A 19411-nucleotide genomic window follows, 5' to 3' on the forward strand; every position below is an offset into this window, starting at 1 on the left:
AGAGTTGTGACTTTCTGAAACCAGAGTGAGCATTAAAATCAGCATGTTTGAAGGGGGGGGGGGGGGTGTAACACAATCTACTTCGTTCCCCTGACATCCACCTCGTTGCCATGAAATCACCCAAAATTTGCATCACAAAATCTCTTTTATAAGTTGAAATGAATTTTTTGACGCGTAAAAGAAAGAGAGAGAGAGAGAGAGAGAGAAGAGAGAGAGAGAGAGGCTATCCTTGCCAAAACAATTCCAGAGTTTCGCTGGTAGGTTTCAATAAGGTAGTTGTTTACTGCTGACATCTGGTCATATATTTGCATCCTGACAGGGCCAACACGACATTTTTTCCAGATCATTAACCTAAATACAATTAATTTGAGTAACGGCAACACCTGCTATGTACTTCGCTTCAAAATGGAAACACTGTAGTTGTAATTGGCGTACATTAAGCTAAAACACACTTTAGGACACCCTGGGAAATGTGAGGGGCTGGCTTGAATTTAAATGTGCTGAGATGTATTGCATCTCTCGTCTCCCTACTTAGTAGGCGCAAATCCGCGAGGTGATCCTTGCTACGGATACAGAATTGAGTTAGGGGGAAAAAACACATTTCAAGACAAGTCGCAAAACAAAATATTTCCCTCCACTTTCTGGCAAATTGCCTCCTGTATCCTGTAAGAAGGAAATATGTATAGTTCCCAAATGTATATTCAAAGCCTAAAAACCCTGCACGATCTGAATGCTCGTCCCTTTGAACATTGCAACTTTGATGGAGAGCAGTTAGCTTATTTGCTTTCACCTACTGTTCACATCATTCCTTTCGTGTGCCTCAGGGTGCCGTGAGAACCCGCAGCATGCACAAACGCCAAAAAGGGGATTACGGTATTCACAATGAGAGGGGTGATTATTATGCATCTAATGGTATGCAGGGCCTGTGACACTCCGCCTGGTTTTGAAGAAGGCCCTGTGATTGCTCCGGAAGTAGTCACTGAAGACCAGGTTTCATACGTTTTTAGGTGTATAGGATTCGGGAAGCTGTCACATGAGGGCAGGGTTCTGTTAGTCTTCTGAGTGCAAGTGCTCTGACGTGTGTCTTGTCGGTAAGCAGGTGCAAGCAAAACACCGACTGGAGATATCTGTGGTCTTTTCTGGGATTTGGCTTATCATTGGCCACAGTCCGGAGTTACACAGTGAGAATTACAAATGGGATCTGCTCTTACCCTTCCCTTCTTGTGCAGCATCTGTCTGCTAAATGGGCACATCTGAGGGTCCCCTAAATTAGATGGGTGGTACATGCATTCACCGAGACATATCTAGTCTCATATTGAATTAGAGTGGACTCGATCATGAGTGAGTGAGTGAGTGAGTGAGTGAGTGAGTGAGTGAGCAAGCGAGCTAGTCAGTAGCAATTGTTCGCTCCTGAAATCTAATATCACCTACAGGATACATATTCAATCATGACATGGACAATTCAGCATTTCGCCAGCTAAGATTGATAACTTGTGTACTGTACCCTTAAAGTTAGTCAGAGGCCCTCTGCCAGCGCAATTCTTCACAAATTTGCAAAGTAATCGCTCAAATAAACATGACGCAAAAATTGTAATTAGTTCAAGATACACAAACATTTTGAGGGCTGAAATGAACTTACATGAATAAAAGAAGACTGCATCCCACATGTATCTACTTCTGTAAATATTCAAGGCACATAGAAGCAGCATTAAGAAAATTAATTCTAAACCCACTTATATATTTACTTTCACAATGTAGTGCCAGTTAATATTGCAGTCAATATTTTTGTAGCTCAATACAAAAAGCTAGATATTTTGTCACACAACACTATTACTGTTGAGTGTACAACGTGGATGGAAACAGACCTATATTGAAAGGCCACTCTTAACTGATGCAGTCCTCTTCCCCTGCAAGCACTTTTATCCTGCTCCTTTCACCCTGTGTAATTTTCTGCAAAAAGAAAGACTCCAAGGGGGGCATGATTTGTAGCCACTGGTCAGGCTGGATGCAAATACTTAGGGGCAGATTTACAAGGAAGTGCCACAGTGCAGCAACGCAAGCCCTTTGGCTGCACCATGCTGCGGTACTTCCAAAGCACAGGACTGCAACATATTTACAATAATAAGTTGCATTCCTGTGCTCTCCCCTGCGCTGGCACACAAACTGCTGCCATGCGCCGGCGCAGGCACCCTTGCACCATGGTGCAAGGATGCCTGTGAAAACAGAAGAGGTATGCAGTTCCTAGGGGTATCGCAGGGTTTGGTAGGATAACAAAGAGGTGCCAAGGTGAAGGTGTTGAAGTACGCAGGAGAGAAGATCACTCCTTATGGAAAAGAAGACCCTCACACACCCAACAAGTGTCTGTCTTGCTTCATCACTGGGTCTTGCTCCTTATCGGGCCGGCGGTGCAATGCCCGATCAGGCACCCAAATGGGGCCTTCCTAATGGAGATCTTTTCTTCCAATGCCGATAGGTGAGGTGAGTAAGGGGTTCCTTCTACTAACTAGTGTAGGTGCATGTGAGATGTGAAACGAGTGAACTAAAACAGGGATAGGTGATCCACTTCAAACTATTTTAATAAAGCATGGTCACCATCCTGATTAAAACCAAAGTGAAACGCACATTCTCACCTTTAGGTGTATGAGTTAATGTGCTAAAAGGATCAACATGTTTCTTGCCTGGTAATTTATTAATTAACAATTCTTCAGGACCAAAAATAAGGCTACCTACACTTTTTTGGTGGTGGTCACAACCTCGAGGAGGTATCAATGGTGGCCACACGTACAGCACCCTGAAAATGTGTGGTACCAAAAGTTAAATAACACAACCCTCATAGGCTGTGGTGAAATTGAGACCAAGGTGGGAGAGCACTAATATTATAGTGTCGATTCCGTATTGTGGAACGCTCCGTAAACCTAACGCCTCACCATCCACCGAGGTATGGTTTCCAGGACGGACGACTAACGTCCAAGGATGCCTGTGTCATGGGGAGATTTTTTTTGTGCAGGAAGGGGCACCTTCCTGCACAAAAACAATCACTACAGGCATTTTCCTCTTTCAATGCGTTCTGTAGAATGCAGCACGCATTGAAAGAGTAAAAAACTAGGAGAAATTAAAACATTTCTCCTCTTTGCTCCTCACTACGCCAGCCCTAGGGTGGCGTAGCATTCAGACGCATTTCCAGATTTACGATTCCTCGTAAATCTGGAAATGTGTCTTGTTCCATGCGTGTTGCGTGGGAACACCCACAGCAACACCCATGGAACGCCCCTTTCACCAAAGTGCTGGTGTAAAGGAGCACTATATACAATGACAGGAAAAGCCACGCAGGGTGGCTTTTCCTGTCCTTGTAAATATGGAGCAGTAACATGCGTCACCAGTATGTCACAAAAAGTGATGTACTGGTGACGCAGCGGGCTTGTAAATCTGTCCCTTACTAGTTTGGACATTCTGACGTCATAGGTTTGCTTACGTGCCTCAATATGATGTGATTGTGCTGATCTTAAAGAGCTTATATATTTTGATTCAATTATAATTTTGTCTGAAAGATTTCTCCATGGTTCAATGCCCATTGATGACATCTGATAAGATCTGCTGGTCAAGAATTTAGATCTTGGTAAGACCAACTCAGCCTTCCATCCTTCGATGTTCAGTATATCGAGTAACATAAAGTTGAACAATAGTGATACCTCTAATTTATATAGCCAAGAAACAACAGAATTAAGACTTGAAGTGCTGTATAATATAGTTGTTGTATCTTGCTGAAATACCCAACCAAGAAGGTTTCATACCAACTTATGGAACAGCAAAAGAAACACAATTGATGGACGGAATGCAGAACAAATCAAAACATTCACCCCCAGTCAAGAGATCTGGGTTAAATCCATCATTCTTTTGGTCACTATGCCACCCCAGTTTAGACCTGGCCATATGCAAATCAGTCTTGACCCTGTGCCTCATGGGAACAACAGTCCAGCCCGAGCTGCCAGAGCAAACATTGTACATCAAAAAGGTATGTGCATAGCAGTGACTCCCCTCCTCAATCCCCCAAAAACCACTGATTCCCCCAAACCACTGATGGCTACTTTCAGTATATGGATTAGGTCACTGGCTTCTTCCTAAATGTGAATGCCCCATAGAACACTTACAGACAGAAGCAATGTTCCCAGAAATCAGCTCTAAAGTTAAAACTTCCAAGCAACAAGTAAAGCAGCGAGGGGCAGATTGCAAACTGCTTGTCACACAGCATGGGGACTTGAACCAGCTGCTTATGAGAACGAGCTTCTAAACTCCGTCTTGGCAACCAGTCAGAGCTCTGAGCTACCTGTCTGCCTTTACAAATTGAAATGCAAATATTCCTGCAGACGTTTTACATATTCATTTCCAGAGCTGGCGGGTATTATTTCACCTTTAAAATGTAACGCGCCAGAGGAGAAACATTATGTTGAAAGTTGTTGTAAACTCTTTATCTTCATCGGCAGAAATACAAAATGATCTCAAACTGCTCAGTGTAGACATCAGACTTTCTTTAATATCATGGGAAGACTTTTTACAATTTGTAAAAGCCAGTGACTTCACACTCAAAACAGATACCAACAAAAATAGACACTGGGTTAAATTCAATTCACACCAAACGGCTACTCCAGAGAATACATTTTTTTTGTAGAGCTTCATGGCACATTTTTGCAATTACTGCGCGCAGTAGCCGACAGATGTTACTATTATACTGTTTATTGGTATTGAGTTTATTGACTTCTGAAAAATTGAATTCTGAGTCAGCTTTGACGGTGTTTGAACTGGTGACCAGCTATAAACAACGCTTATGTCCAAAGCACCTTGCAACTCACTGAGCTATCCTGGCAGCTTAAAAGCTACACTTTAAAATTGCCAATCGTACAAAAGTATGAAATATTAAAAATATACTTTATGAATATTGTGCCATCTGTAACCCAGTACATATGTACCCTCATTTTGTGCAATAGCTGATGTGTACAGTGTGTTTTTTAAAATTCCATATGAACACCATTTGATTCGTGGTACTATCAGTGGTGTTTACTACGGTTGTTTTTGGCTCTCTGACTTTGGAGTATTCTGTTATTCTCATCACTACTAAAACTAGATGCATACAGTGCCAAGAGGAAGGGTAGAGGCCATGTGTAAGCTGCAACAAAGTTGTTTCAATGCTTTTGGCCGTCGTTCAACGGGGGTAGAGGCCACTATCTCCAGGCATCAGTCATCGCCCCATGAAAGATCATAGTGTAGATTTCTTAAGTATCACCCAACATCCACCTAAAAAAAATCATTAACATAAGGGGAATTCATCACAACAGCGCAAGCGTAAAGAGTGAGCAGACCTGTGTGTATACATGTGTGGGTATCTTCATAGCTTTGCCACAGGTGCTGGATGGCACGACACCGAATAGCAGTATGGAGACATAGGCACTGTGCCAGGGAAGAGAACGACGCACGCGTCAGTATGAGGCGAATGGTGATGGCTGCGTCACCAACGCACTTTGCTGACACATCCACACAGTACTACCGAAAACTTTAACACGCAAACGCACAACTGCCCATTTCCGGTAGCTGAACAACACGTGCTCAGCACAGACCAGCATTACGCGTGTGTCTATCTTCATAACACAAACGAGCATTCCTAGAGGGCGGGTGTGCCCTCCAAGGACCCTACAGACTCTGCTCGTGGCATCGTTTTGCACCAAGGCGCGCGCAGCCTGCAAGGCTGCTGGGGGATACTGGGATTACATTACTTACATTTTATTGTACGGGGACATGCCGAAAAGCCTGTGCGGCGCTCAGCGCGCGCTTCGGGTGCAGGGCAGATTTCAAGAAAGGTCAGACAGAGCAAGGCATCCGCGACAGACACGCGTCTCATCCTAGCACTGGTAGCACAAGGGACCCCCGCTAAGTGCACTTTCCAGACACCAACGAGAGCACCTTTCGCCCTACAACCATGCACAGTGCATAGCACGTACAAAGCTGCATTGAACTGCACTTCACATTAAATACAAAAATGACATTCACGCATTAAATGTATATTCAGTCAGATCGCTCCAGCGTACCTGGACTTCTCTGAGGTGCATGGAAAACTTTTGCCTCTCTGGGAGAGCACTGTAGGTCATTGCAGGGAAGCCACCTGAAGGAAATAATGATTAACAATGAGGTTCGCGAAGTACCTTGGAATTGCAGGCTTGGCTTTGCTCTAAGGACGCAGCGCCGAGCAGGTGATGCTGTTGACAAGGGCAGACGCGGGCTGGAGTTATAAGATTACAGCGTCCTCGGGACTCCCTGCGGCCACATCCCTCAGCAGCCAAAAGCAAGTGCACTGAAAAGCAACGCAGTTAGGATTTTTTCAGACTGTGCAGAAGCCCCACCCCATGCGCAGCTCATTGGCTGCCCATCTACCTCGGTCATTCGGGATTGGGTACCAAAGCTTCCCTCATCTGCTTTCCTACTATTATCTGAGACATCAGAAAATTAATTGAGTGTTCCGCTGACAGCTAACGGGGCTCGTGGTTCGCAGGGGGTGAGAACAGAGCTATCTGCGAGCTGCTTGACTTCAATTTCCCAACACCAGAGGCAGGGGATGAATTACGAGATAATGGTAAAATCGTTCTTCTAATTGTGCGCTGACTGGCGTGAATCAAGTCTCTAACTGCGCACTGGCGCCTTTAGAAAGCGCATAGTCAGCCAGTGACGCGTTCTGTTTTTCGGAGAAACGCGGGTGTGAATAATTTGTATCATGTACTACTTTGCACAATATCCATTTAGTGATGCCAATCTTTTTTTGCATGTCATCCAATCAATAAATAAGAGTTGTTCTGGAGTCTGACAAAAATTAATGTATGGGATATATACAGTAATAAATTCTATCGCGGGCCACTTTGCAAGTTCGTTCTACTTTGGCAGATAATGGAACAGGTGCACAGGTAAATCAATGGTTTCAAAAGCTTGTCTGCTGAACGACTGACGTGAAGGCCTGAAAGGCCCTGAGGATAGGCGGCAGACTTCGTGTTGACGTCGTCAGACCAGAGTAAATATGCCTCAAAAAGTTGTGATTTTGTAAGAACGTATCCCAAAATATCGTGCAGGTACAATTGGGTCAGGGGAAGGGACACATCCTTTCTTTGGCACCGGGCAACCTTAACTGTAACCTTAACCGTTCTGCTGCCTGGATATTTCCTTTTCTATTCCACACTGGAGAAAAAAAGTTTGTTTATCCAGATTCGCCTTTCCTGTCCATGCAGCTGCTTATCAGATCGGCTGTGACAACGAGCCAGCAGGTAAGAGAATGTCTGGCTAGTTGTTCTTCTTTTTAAAATCAGGGAAGGCCCAGCAAGAGATATACTTTATGTATGTTTCATTTACAATAAAAAAATGTCCTGATAAATCTGGTGATTAATGATCCTGTTGGCGAGGAATCCTTTGTCTGATGGTAGTTTTGAAATGCAGATAAACTGCTTTTTATGTGGATAGCTTAGTGGGTTACTGCCATTGTCACAGAGATTCTTGTGTTACTAGCAGTTAAGTAGTTACAGTCCTGTCATAGGATAGTGACCTATGAACTGTAATCAAAGCCCTGCTTGCAAACCTGAATGGTATAGTTAGAACGTAGCTTTCTTTGTGTTGTGATACAGTTAGAACTTCTCAGGTCTTTCATGATTCTGATGTTGCTAAAAGGAGTCTGTTTGGCCAGATACACATTTGTATTACTAAAGCCAACGCCCAAGCACTGGAGTACTCTTTAAATCCTGAGTTTGTGTTTCTCCAGTCCAAACCCTCTTAAAATATACTGCCCACCAGTATGGATGACATTTGATTCCTACACCTTGTAATCCTCTTTTTACTACTAATGGGTGTGTTGGTTTATGGCGCTCGCATGAATTGCACTATAATTTTACATACTGCTTTATTACTGCGGTGCCCTTGAAAAGGGGAGACACACCCTACTTTCCCCAATTACCAATCCATGGACTGATAGAAACACAATTCACTAATTTCCAAGGCACACACCACAATATCACAACACAAATGTGTATTTATCCATTGAAAGATAGAATGAACTCAATATTTCCGTTCTTCGGTGTGTTCTCTTTTATTTCTCTTTAGCCACAAGCCAACGCGTTTCCTCGCAATGGGATTACCCTTGCGACTTCATCAGGGCTAAAAATACAATAAAAAATAAAAAATTTGTAATACATATTTTAACACTATGTTAAAAGTAGGTTGCAGTCTTATATACCCAGTGCAGCACACATTTCCATACATCAGACTTTGTGGTTATCAACCCCATTATAAAATGCTTTTTTACAAAACATTCTCTTATTACAAAGTAATTCATCATATGTGCTTGAATGTCCCAAGAAACTATAACAAATTTGAACTATTGATGTGGGCTGAGATTCCTGATAGTGCTCCCTCAATAAACACACAAAAAAACACCCATTGTGCATAAGGTGCTGAGAGTCTAATTACATATATACAATTTTTCATACCTGTCAAACGAGTAATTCTAAAAGTAGAGGAGAGACCTAAGGAGTTAAGCAAGAGCATCACGGAATTAACCAGTGTGGATAAAAAGCCGGTATTTAACCTTTAAACAGCAACTGCAATATAAGTAGTACTGTGTTTAATTTCAACCCGCTTACCTCCGTTATCCTTTATTTTAATGGAGGTCTTTATACTGTTTCTCAAGCTATGTCCCCGTTAAACATTCATCGCGGGTATATCCATGCCGTAACTAAAGGTATCTATGGATCATAGAATCTCCTTCAATTCCTGCATTTTATCGTGCGGTAAATATCTAAAATACGAAAGAAGAAAAGTGTAATTATAACCTACTAAGCTCTTGATCCACATTTTACAAAAATTATTCGAATCTCCCAAGAGCTCTACTCCTTACCTCATTCAAAAATGAATATCCCACGTCGAGTGCCCGAATACAGGTCACAACCTCTTACGATTCCTACCTCTTATTTCCATCATGAAAAACAAAAACGGACTTGAATCACCTTACTTGATAAATTTACAGGCGCCGTCTTGGACTGATGTAATTTCCACAAAACGGGTCAACAATAGAATCCTAATATAATATAGACTCTAAATCTACCAATCTACCAAATAGAATTAATTTTATTATACGAAAAAATAGGCAAACAACGGCAAATAAAAGTCCCGTGTTAATTCGCAATTACCCGATTAAAGGTCAAGATAATTTGTATTATCTACTTGTTAATTACAATTTCAATATTGAAATCAGACTATGACGCCAAACAAACTTTTACAGGCGCCATCTTGGACTAATATCTAGCTCGTAAACAGAACACCCCTATAATGATGATTTGACAGAGATTGTCTTCCTGCAAAATTAAGATTGATTTATATCTTTCAAAAATATACTTTATGAAAAGAATAAAAATTATAGTTTTCTTTATAATAAAATGAAACTATCGGTGCCAAACAGAATCAGCGCACCATCACAGACAAAGAAAGCTAATATCCTCTAAAATATATGCCTGGACTTCACAGATCTATTTGCATCATTGTGGAACAATAAAATCGCTCCACCTAAGGACTTTTTCCTTTTAAAAGATTGTCATTATAATATGCAAATTCTTCTATCCAGTTTTACTGTAGATGTTTAAATCTCATTGTCAATTTCTATATTAATCATTCAATAGGTCTTATACAGAAAAGCACCCAATTCCATCAGTAGCATGCCTAATAAAATTAACTCCCTAGGAAATATTGCAGTTCCTGGTCAAAATCCAAACCGTCTTCCACTGCCCTCAAGTGCATTATCCACTTGGCATCATGTCTGAGTAATTTGAGCTCTCGGTTACCTCCCCATGGGTCCTTTGTCACATGCTCAATTCCAAAGAAGGTAAATGACTTATTCTTTCTTGTTTATCGCATGTATTTATGTGTTCAGCAATCGGATATCGCATATAATTTTGAGTTACAGCTCGTAGATGTTCGCTGATCCTGATCTTTAAAGCTCTTATTGTGCTTCCCACAAAAAATTTCCGACATTTACAGAGAATGACATACACCTTGTAATCCTCATTGGTTAATGTTACATTCCCTGGAGACTGGTTTACATACTTTGGAGGAGGGGCTATGGCGAGATGAGGGGCACTGTTGGAGGGTGGAAGTGAGGGAATCTGAGAAGGAGTGCATTAGGGGGAGGGGCTACAGAGATATGAGGGGCACTGGCAGAGGATGGCAGTGAGGGAATCCGAGGAGAAGGTCATGGGAGGAGGGGCTTTAGAGCAATGAGGGGCACTGGCAGAGGGTGGTAATGAGGGAATCCGAGGAGGAGGTCATGAGGGGGAGGGGATATGGAGAGATGAGGGGCACTGTTGGAGGGTGGCAGTGAGGGAATCACAGGAGGAGGTCATGAGGGGAGGGGCTAAAGAGAGATGATGGGCACTGGTGGAGTATGGCAGTAAGGGAATCTGAGGAGGAGGTCATGAGGAAGAGGGGCTACGGAGAAATGAAGGGCACTGGAGGAGGGTGGCAGTGGGGGAATCCGATGAGGACGTCATGAGAGGGAGGGGCTATGTGGAGATGAGGTGCACTGGCGGAGGGTGGCAGATAGGGAATCTGTGGAGGAGGTCATGAGGGGAAGGGGGGAAGGAGAGATGAGGGGCACTGGTGGAGGGTGGCAGTGAGGGAGTCCGAGGAGGAGGTCATTAGGGGGAGGAGCTGCGGAGAGATGAGGGGCACTGGTGGAGGTTGGCAGTGAGGGAATCCAAGAAGGAGGTCATTGGGGGAGGGGCTACGGAGAGATGAAGGGCACTGGTGTAGGGTGGTAGTGAGGGAATCCGAGGAAGAGGTCATGAGGGAGAGCCCGAAAAGTGGCACTTGCCTGATACTCCCACCTCAGAAACGTCCTCTTCCCAAGGGACATTACATGGGAATACACTTTTTGATAGAGGTAAAATTCAGAAAGATTTGGAAAGAAAATAATGCGTTTTACTGGCCCTTGTAAAAGTAAGGAGAGATAAAGGAGGGCCCTGAAGCAGACCTTGCTAGAAATATAAGTGACAAATTGGGCCCGCAGTGGCACATCTGAATGCACCCTTGGCCCCCCCAAATAAAAATTTCAGGAGCCAGGCCTGCTTTGGATTGTTTTGACCAGTGTAATAACCTGGGTTGTTGGTTAACTGGGATGTGAGCCCTGGTAAAGCAGCAATCACAACCCTTGTCAGGGTGAGGAACGAGCCAACCCTAAATTAATGTGTGCTCAACACTCTGGTTGCTTGGCAAAAATCAGTTAGGCTTAATTTAGAGACAAAGTGTAAAGTATTTGTGCTACACTTCAAACCGAAATAAAGTGAAAATACCCCAGAAAAAGAACCCCACACCAGATTAGCAAATAGAGTGATTTTTAATAAATAACACAAGACCAAAACAAAAAAAATATAGTCAGTTGAACCAGAGATATGCATTTTTGAAGGTTTTAGTGAAAAAAACACCAAAAGCACCAACTGTGGGTATCTGTTCATGGTGGACGGGACAAAGGCAGAAGTTCAGGCCGACCATGATGGAGTGCCGGCCAGCTACAGGGACCTGGTTTCCACCCTGAACAGAGTACATTAAATGCTGGCTTGCAGGCCGTTGCAAGGGTCCATGTCGAAGAAGGGTTGCGCAGCTGAAGCAATGTATTGTTTCCAAGATGAGGCAAGACTGCAGTGTCAGGGTCTGCATCGTCATCGAGGATCCCATTGACGAGGGCTTTTGATGCAAAGTTCATCATTGTGAAAGCGTTGTTCAGTCTGGGCGATGCATCGGTTCTGAGGAGCTGTGAAACTTCAATGTGGAGTTTGGCATCATTGTTGAGGCTGGCATTGATGAGGGATGTGAGGACCTGCACCGAGAATGAATCATGCAGTGCTGGTTCTAAAGAGGCTGTGAAGGCAATGAAGGTCTTTGTGATGGAGAAGAGCCATGCAACAGCAGCGATGTGTGAGTTCGCTCAATGCTGCAGAGGAGATTTGTTGGTTCTGCTGGGCCACAGAGGCTGTCAAAATATATTAGGCCTACTTCATAGGGTCCAGGACTAGGAGCCACCAGTTGGCAGGATGGACTCACCAATGGCAGAGCCTAGAAACTGGGATCCAAGTTGTTAGAGCATACTGTCCCTGAGGCACAAGTCAGGATGTCAGCAAACTAGCCCTTGAAGTCACTATGGTGGTCTGGGTTCAATAGATACAGGTCCAGTCCTACTCACCCAGGGAAGAGGCAGCAGTCAGCAGGTCAGCACAGCAGGGCAGCAGTCCTTCAGAGCAACAGTCCAGCAGAGTGACAGTCCTTTCAGCGGCACAGCAGTTCTTCTTCCTGCAGCTCTTTGTGTGGAGGCAGGACACAACCTTTTCAAGTTGTTGGGAAACCATGCAAAGGATCCCAGGTCTGACAATTCGGATCCAACAAAGAGGTGAAAAGGGTGAGCTGGTTTTTGGGATTGGCACTCTTGGATGCAAAGTTGATAGCTTAGTCTCTCCCACCGAAACTGAGGACCTTTAAAACATGGTTTATATGCACAAGTGGAGTAAGGTTGTAGATGGCACAATTAATAACCAAACATGTGCATACATTGGAATTGTTAAAAGTGCTGCATCATTAAGCAAACTGCCTAACCCATTAACGGTAACCACAAGACCTCACAGAAAGCCCAAACTGCTTGCACAAGTTTGTTCTGTTAAAATGTAGGACATTCAAGAAAGGGAATTAAAGGCTGGTCCTTCACAATGCATGTTTCAGGGCGCACACTATCAGCAGGGGCATACCTACTGCTGCTGCAGCAGTTGCAGCGGCATCAGGGCCCAGAGCCCTGAGAGGTTCATTGAACACTGATAGTTGCTGAATTTACTCCCCCGAAGACTACAAAAAAAGAAAGTGATGGATGAAACGATTGAAGTAATCACATCCACTGGTGAATATTTGGGCCACATCCCAGTCCATCAAAAAAGGGTTCACTGAGGACTCAAAACATTTTCTGGCTTCAAGGTCGTGGTATCAACAGTTCTTTATACAAAATTCAAAATTTGCCCTTATGCTTGGACTTTCCACTTGCCAACACATGTTTTGGCTTGTGCTCTAAGCATGACAGCAGAGTACATCAGGGCTATAATACAAATATAATAATATTATAGAGAGGAAACTAAGAATAATTTGAGTCCCATCACCAGGGTCAGAGACACCCGATGTGTACCTGGGTTTGGTCCTGTTGTATGTGACCGAGGGATAGTCAAATACTGTTTTCAGGTGGTGCAAAGAGGGGAAAAAAGGAAAAATGGTGGGTTCAGTATAATAACTAGACCGTTAAGAGCGTTAGTCTAAATTATTGGAAACCAGAGGTGCAAAGCGTGCATAGTGTTATGTGAAGAAGCATATGTAAATCAGTCTTGACCTTGCTCCAATAGGTACAATGCAGCCTGACCTGCCTGGCTAGGTCCTCCCTTAACCAAAACACAAGCAACCTGTTAGACACGGGATCCTTGGTTGGCTGAGGTAGGTACCTTAGACCAAGTAGCGACCCGCGTTCCAACGTCAGGGAAACAAAGGTCGCCTTTTTAGATAGCCCCGCTCACCCCCTCGGTAGCTTGGCACGAGCAGCCAGGCTTATCTTCAAGGCAAATGTGTAAAGTATTCGCAACCACTCTCACAATAATCCAATGATGACACCACAAATAGACTGCACACGAGTTTTATAAAACGAGTATAAACTTTATGTAAAAAGATATACGATAATACTACACAATATAAAACCAACATATGAGGTTGTGTAATATTTCACCTGGCCGGTTGTTAGGCCAGCCAGCCCTTGTAAGTTCTGGCGATATCAATGAACACTTCTAATCATTCTCCTGTACTCCTAAAATAATATCATACAGTTGTAATGCTAGAATCAGATACTTTTGCAATGTAACAATACTGTAAAGCGTAACGTAGCAATCAGACACTCTGCAATGAAAAGAATGCAATGCGTAACGCAACAATCAGGCACTTTGTAAGATCAAATAATGCAATGCGTAATACAACTACCAGAAATGTCGTTCTGCAAAAATAAGGCAATGCGTATACACTAATCAGGTAATTCGTTATGCAGGAGAAATTCAATGCGCAGTACGCTAATCAGGTAGATCGTTATTCAGAAACAATGCATTGCGTCATACACTAATCAGGTAGTCCGTATGCAGGAATAACGCAATGCATAATACTCTTATCAGGTACTCCGTTATACAGAAATGATGCAATTTGTAATACGACAATCAGGTTCTCCGTTCTTCAGAAATGGAATAATGCGTAAATCACTCAGGACCGATCACCGGGCTTTAGGCGGTCTCTCCGCCTCTCATAGTTGCCCCCTACACAGTACGATGTAATCCCAAAGTGCAGCTTCGAACTCCGGCCCCTGTACCACCACTCCTTTAGCGATATGGTACGCAACACGAGGCGAAGCAGAGGCTCGCGCTGCCAACACAAGAGAGAGGCCGAGAGCGTCTCCCTCCAAGCCCGTGTCCCGCCCCAAGAGTCAACACACGTTACCTGGGAGTGCGAACTCACTCTCCTCTCCTCATTCAGCGGCTGGGCCTCCAATGCAGCTTTGTGAAATGGCAACGGCAGCTAGGGCCGGCAACTCAGCTCCTCCGGGACTGCCGGTCCGTGCTGCTTCAACTACGAAGATCTCAGGCTGCCACAAAGTACACGCACGCAGTGTCGCTGAATCTTCCTTCACTCGGGGTGCACGATCACTGGGCACTCCACACACAAGTCTCCAGCTGCACGAAGATCACGCGCACAGCGCCACTGAGACTCCCTTTACTCCAATGTACACGATGACAAGGCAAATCCTCACGAAGGTCTCATGGTGCACACCGCACCTGCACACAACTGCGTGGAGACTCACTTGGATTCAGGTGCACACGATAACAAGGCGAATCCTCACCAAGGTCTCATGGTGCACAATGCACATGCCCACAGTGTCGATGAGACTGACTCGGATTCCGGTGCACACGATAACAAGGCAAATCCTCACGGAGGCTTCAGGCTAGACAGAGCACACGCACACAGCGTATCTGAAAGTTGCTTGGACTCCAGGTGCCACGATCACAGGGCACAACTTACGAAGACCTCAGGCTAGACAGAGCACATATACACCGCATATCTGAAAGTCTTCTTTGGAAACTTTTATGTTCCTGTGTTTACGCAACAGGGAGCCAGCTCACCTCAGGCCCTTGGGGATAGTTACTTCAGGACACAGCACACAGCAAAGTCCTTCAAGCAGGGGAACACAGCACACCGCAAAGTCCCTTTAGCCTTTCCTTGGTTGAATCAGCAAACTGCAGGCCAGCCCCAGATCACACAGCAAGAGCAGTCCTATCCTTCAGTCTCTTCAGTTGTTTCATCCTTGGCAAAGGTCCTCTTGACCACAAAGTAGCTATAGTCTTGTTCAATCTTGATCAAGACATTCTCCAAAGTTCAGGGGCTTCAGTTCTCTTAGTTATACCCCTCAATGGCTTTAAAGTCTTTGTGCTTCCGTGGGCACTGACCCCTGTTCAAACCAGTTCTGGGTGCCTCCCAATCAGTGACACCTGGGAGTCTGCATTCTCAATCACTCAGCAGGAGATGGGACAATTGTTTTATAGCAGCAGCCCAGGCCTCTTCACCTCTAGGGGTTCTCCTCCCCCTACATTCCAGATGCAGGTCAGCCTGTTGCTGTTTCAGCTCCTCCGCTTGGTCAAGACATTTCCCAGATGCTATCACTTTCAAATCCAGACAGTCAAACCACAGCCAAGCACAGACACACAGAAATGTCAGAGCACAAAAATGCAGTCACTTCTAAAAGAGTGGCTTCTGAGCACACAATGCAAAAACCACCTACATAAAAAGATGTGTTATTACATTGTGAGTTCAGGCATACTAAACTTCACCTTTCCATCGTAATCCTTTGGGAAGATAGGCTGGAAAACATTTTACCCAGCCTCCCCATTCTGTCCTATGGGCAAGATGGCCTTTCAACAGTGAGAAACAAAATGGAGATTATTTCACGGTCAGGACATGACACACACCTTAGTACATGACCTACCTTTCAAATGCACTACACCTGGTCCAGGGGGTACCCCACACCTACCAAAGGGGTGTCTGAGGTGCACAGAAAGGGAAGAGTAGGGTCTGGCAAGTGAGTGCACTTGACAGAACAACATGGCAGTTTCTCAATCTGCGCGCCGGCCCTGCAATTGCAGGCCTGAGTTCCCTTTTTAAGGCTACTGGGGTGGGTGGCACAAATAGTGCTGCAGGCTCATTAGTAGCATTTGCATTACTAGCCCTGGCACACACAGTGCACTTTACTAGGGACTTTACTAGTAAGGCAAACACACCAATCATGGACAACCAATTACCATTACTTTGTACAGGGAACACTTACACTTTGACACTGTGGCAAAGTGTTCAAAGCATCCAAGTTGGCAACACCATGTCAGAAACAAGCATTTGCAATGCAATAGGTTTTGCATTTACATGAATTTCAGCTATTGAGATTGCAAATAACAATGCCTTTTATTTTTGTTTTCGTTTTTAAAACAGAAATAAATGGCATGGTCATTTACAATGCCAATAGCTTAAACTCGCCTAAATTCGAGACCTAGTGCATTGCAAATGTTTGTTTTTATCGTTGGTGGGACGGGAGAAAACACTGATGGAGAGCATGGGGGTATCGGGTGCAGGGACTCAAAACAGATTGAAGGTGTGAGGAAAAGGGTACTAGGTCGCGGCCAGTGCCTGTTGCATCATTGAGCTTTTTTGTTTACTGCAAGGTGAGGCACAGCCCATGTGGGGGGGAGGAGGGGTGGTGTAAGGAAAAGCTTAATATGGGCTTGCCAAACTGTGAACATGCACAAGCAATTCTCGATGTGTGTGTAAGGTGCAAATGCTGCTAATACGACGGACTAGAAGAATGGGTCCTCAAAGAGGGACGAACAGTGAACAGCACTAAATGCATTTCAAAAGCTGAGGGAGTGGCCACAGGCAAACTATGCAAACAAGACTACCTACAACAATACCATGTACCATAGGATGTTCTGATTCACAGAAGTGAAGCAGGAGATTCCCAGATTTATTTGTATGTGATATTGCCCATATGAAAATGGCACACGTATATAAAGTGCCAAATGGCCAGCGCTTGTCAAGGATGCATACGACAAATCGTAAGTTTGTGTAGGAGCAACAGTTTTGAAATGTTTAAAAGGTGTTTGTAATAAAATACACTTTTGATAGTGTTTCATTCCACACTTTTTCAGTTTAAGTGCTGTAAATAAAAGACGTTACTATTACCCATTTTATGATACGGTTCTCAGTAGGGTGGAGTACGGAGTCTGCCTTGCTGTGATTCAGACCGATGGCCTTCAGAACAACGCATGTGTCAGGGGCAAAAGTTCAGATCAATGTGCCTACTTGGCAGCATCTAATGCTAGTGATTGCACAAAAAGTGCCATCGTCAAGTTGTGCTTTTGCACATATTTTCCCCCAATTCATACTTTTACTTGCACATCTTCATTTATGTTGCACTTTTGTGAATGGACCCTAGTTAAGGTCCTGGCTTAAGATCTCGTCTGGGCATTTTACTGTGAACTGTTGCAACTCAATACAGCGCAATATGCAGAGTTTTAACCATGTGAACGTCTTCAAGATCAGGATTTAACAAGCATTGGCCGCGCGGCCCTGAAAGCGAAAGTAATCGCGATCGCGATCACAGCGAAAGTGATCGTGATCGCGAGGACGGAACGCGCTGTGTGTCAAGCACGCGAGTGGTGCGCGCGCAGCAGTGATTGGCGGCTGCTCGCGTGAACGCAAGCGCTAGGCCAGCGAGGTCTGGTAGGTAGCACTTTGGAAACCCGTATACTAAATGTCGACCTAAAAAGTTCTAGGGGGAAAGCAAAAAGTTTAGGGAGTTTAGCCAAAAAGGGCCAAGTCCTACACAACCCAAGACCCGTTTCGCTCTGATGGGGGCTCATCATTTGGGTGTAGCTTGGTTCTAGTAGCAGAGTTAGCACGGAACCCACATCTGGGTGTACCTATAACACTTAGGGCATTGTAATTAACTCTTGGCGGAGCAGGCGAAGTGCCTCTACACGAAGTTCCATGGAGTTGGAAAGCAACTCTGTGGAACTTCGCTATGCTACACTCCGCGCCCTCCCCCCTCCCAAAATAATAAAAATGATTTAAAAGTCACTTACCTGCCCCGTGGCTGCCTCCTCCTTTACATCGCTGCTCTCCTGCCTCCTCCTGGCCGTCCTGCTTCACTAATAACTCATTCGTTGTACATCTTGCGCATGTGCATGCACACTCGCAAGACATACAACGTAGGGGTCATCAGTGAAGCAGGATGGCTAGGAGGAGGCAGGAAAGTGGCGATGTAAAGGAGGAGACAGCCACGGGACAGGTAAGTGCCTTTTAATTAGTTTTAACTCATTTGGGAGGTTGGAGGGGCCGGCTAACTACGCTATGCCACGGAGTCGTAGTTTTGCCTGAACTCCGTGTTCGCAATGGAACGCGGAGTAGGCAAAACTACATAAACTCAGCTCACGGAGCGTAGTTACTCGCCGGGGTTAATTGCAATGAAGTATACAAATAAAACGATGGACAGGAATGAGGCAGAGACCCATGGGCAGTTGCTAAGATTCATTTAAGTATTCCACCCATCACTTTGTTGTTGCACTATTTGCTTCTCCAACAGCAGTTAAAGGGTCAATTTTTCTTGCTAGCACCCAGTCCCATGGCTTCCCCACTTCACTGCTGACTATAAACACAAATGTAGATGAAAGGGGAAAACATGTTTGGTGTAAAACACATAACACACACGCAATTTACTTTGATTTCAAAACTTCTGTTGTGTCTCTTGAAGAAGCATGATTTGTAGCGCAGAGGATAGTAAACAATGTGTAAATGTTTTCTATTAATAACTATGTCTCGGCATCAGCAGCGCCTGCATGGGGACATATTTAACATACTTTGGAACTATTACAGTGAATCAGGGTGTGAGTGGCCTGAATGCGAGCAAATTACTTTTGAGATTGTTCACTGAGTTAAATACTCTCTCTACACATGTGTGGGGAATGCCAATAAGATGTTTGAAACTAGACATGCAGACCTAACGTTTCATCTGCCTGGTTTTGATCATAATTATAATTTTATTTCACATAAACAAGAGACATAAAGCAGTGCAATTACCAAATAAAGTCAGGCAAAACACGTCACTTTGTTAATATGAAACAAAACAACTTAGCGTGTACAGTACCTACCTAATATGAAGAGACACTATGCCCCGTTCCGGTGTACTTTTCAAATTGAGAATATATTCAAGAGAATTAACAATTGAACATATGGAGCCTCA

At 44.3% G+C, this 19411-nt stretch overlaps 1 protein-coding gene across 1 annotated transcript in view; it reads right to left on the reverse strand.

Moving 5' to 3' along the window:
• The window catches only part of ZMAT4 (zinc finger matrin-type 4), a 2296526-nt gene extending 2290206 nt beyond the window's left edge, over window positions 1–6320 (reverse strand). Inside the window, exon 1 of the mRNA XM_085633137.1 lies at window positions 6192–6320. The gene's annotated coding sequence lies outside the window, so the exon portion shown is untranslated. The remainder of the gene's footprint in view (window positions 1–6191) is intronic.
• Between the last annotated feature and the right edge of the window lie 13091 nt (window positions 6321–19411).

The sequence above is a fragment of the Triturus cristatus genome, chromosome 11 (genome assembly GCF_964204655.1).
Source record: "Triturus cristatus chromosome 11, aTriCri1.1, whole genome shotgun sequence".
Classification (NCBI taxonomy): Eukaryota; Metazoa; Chordata; class Amphibia; order Caudata; family Salamandridae; genus Triturus; species Triturus cristatus.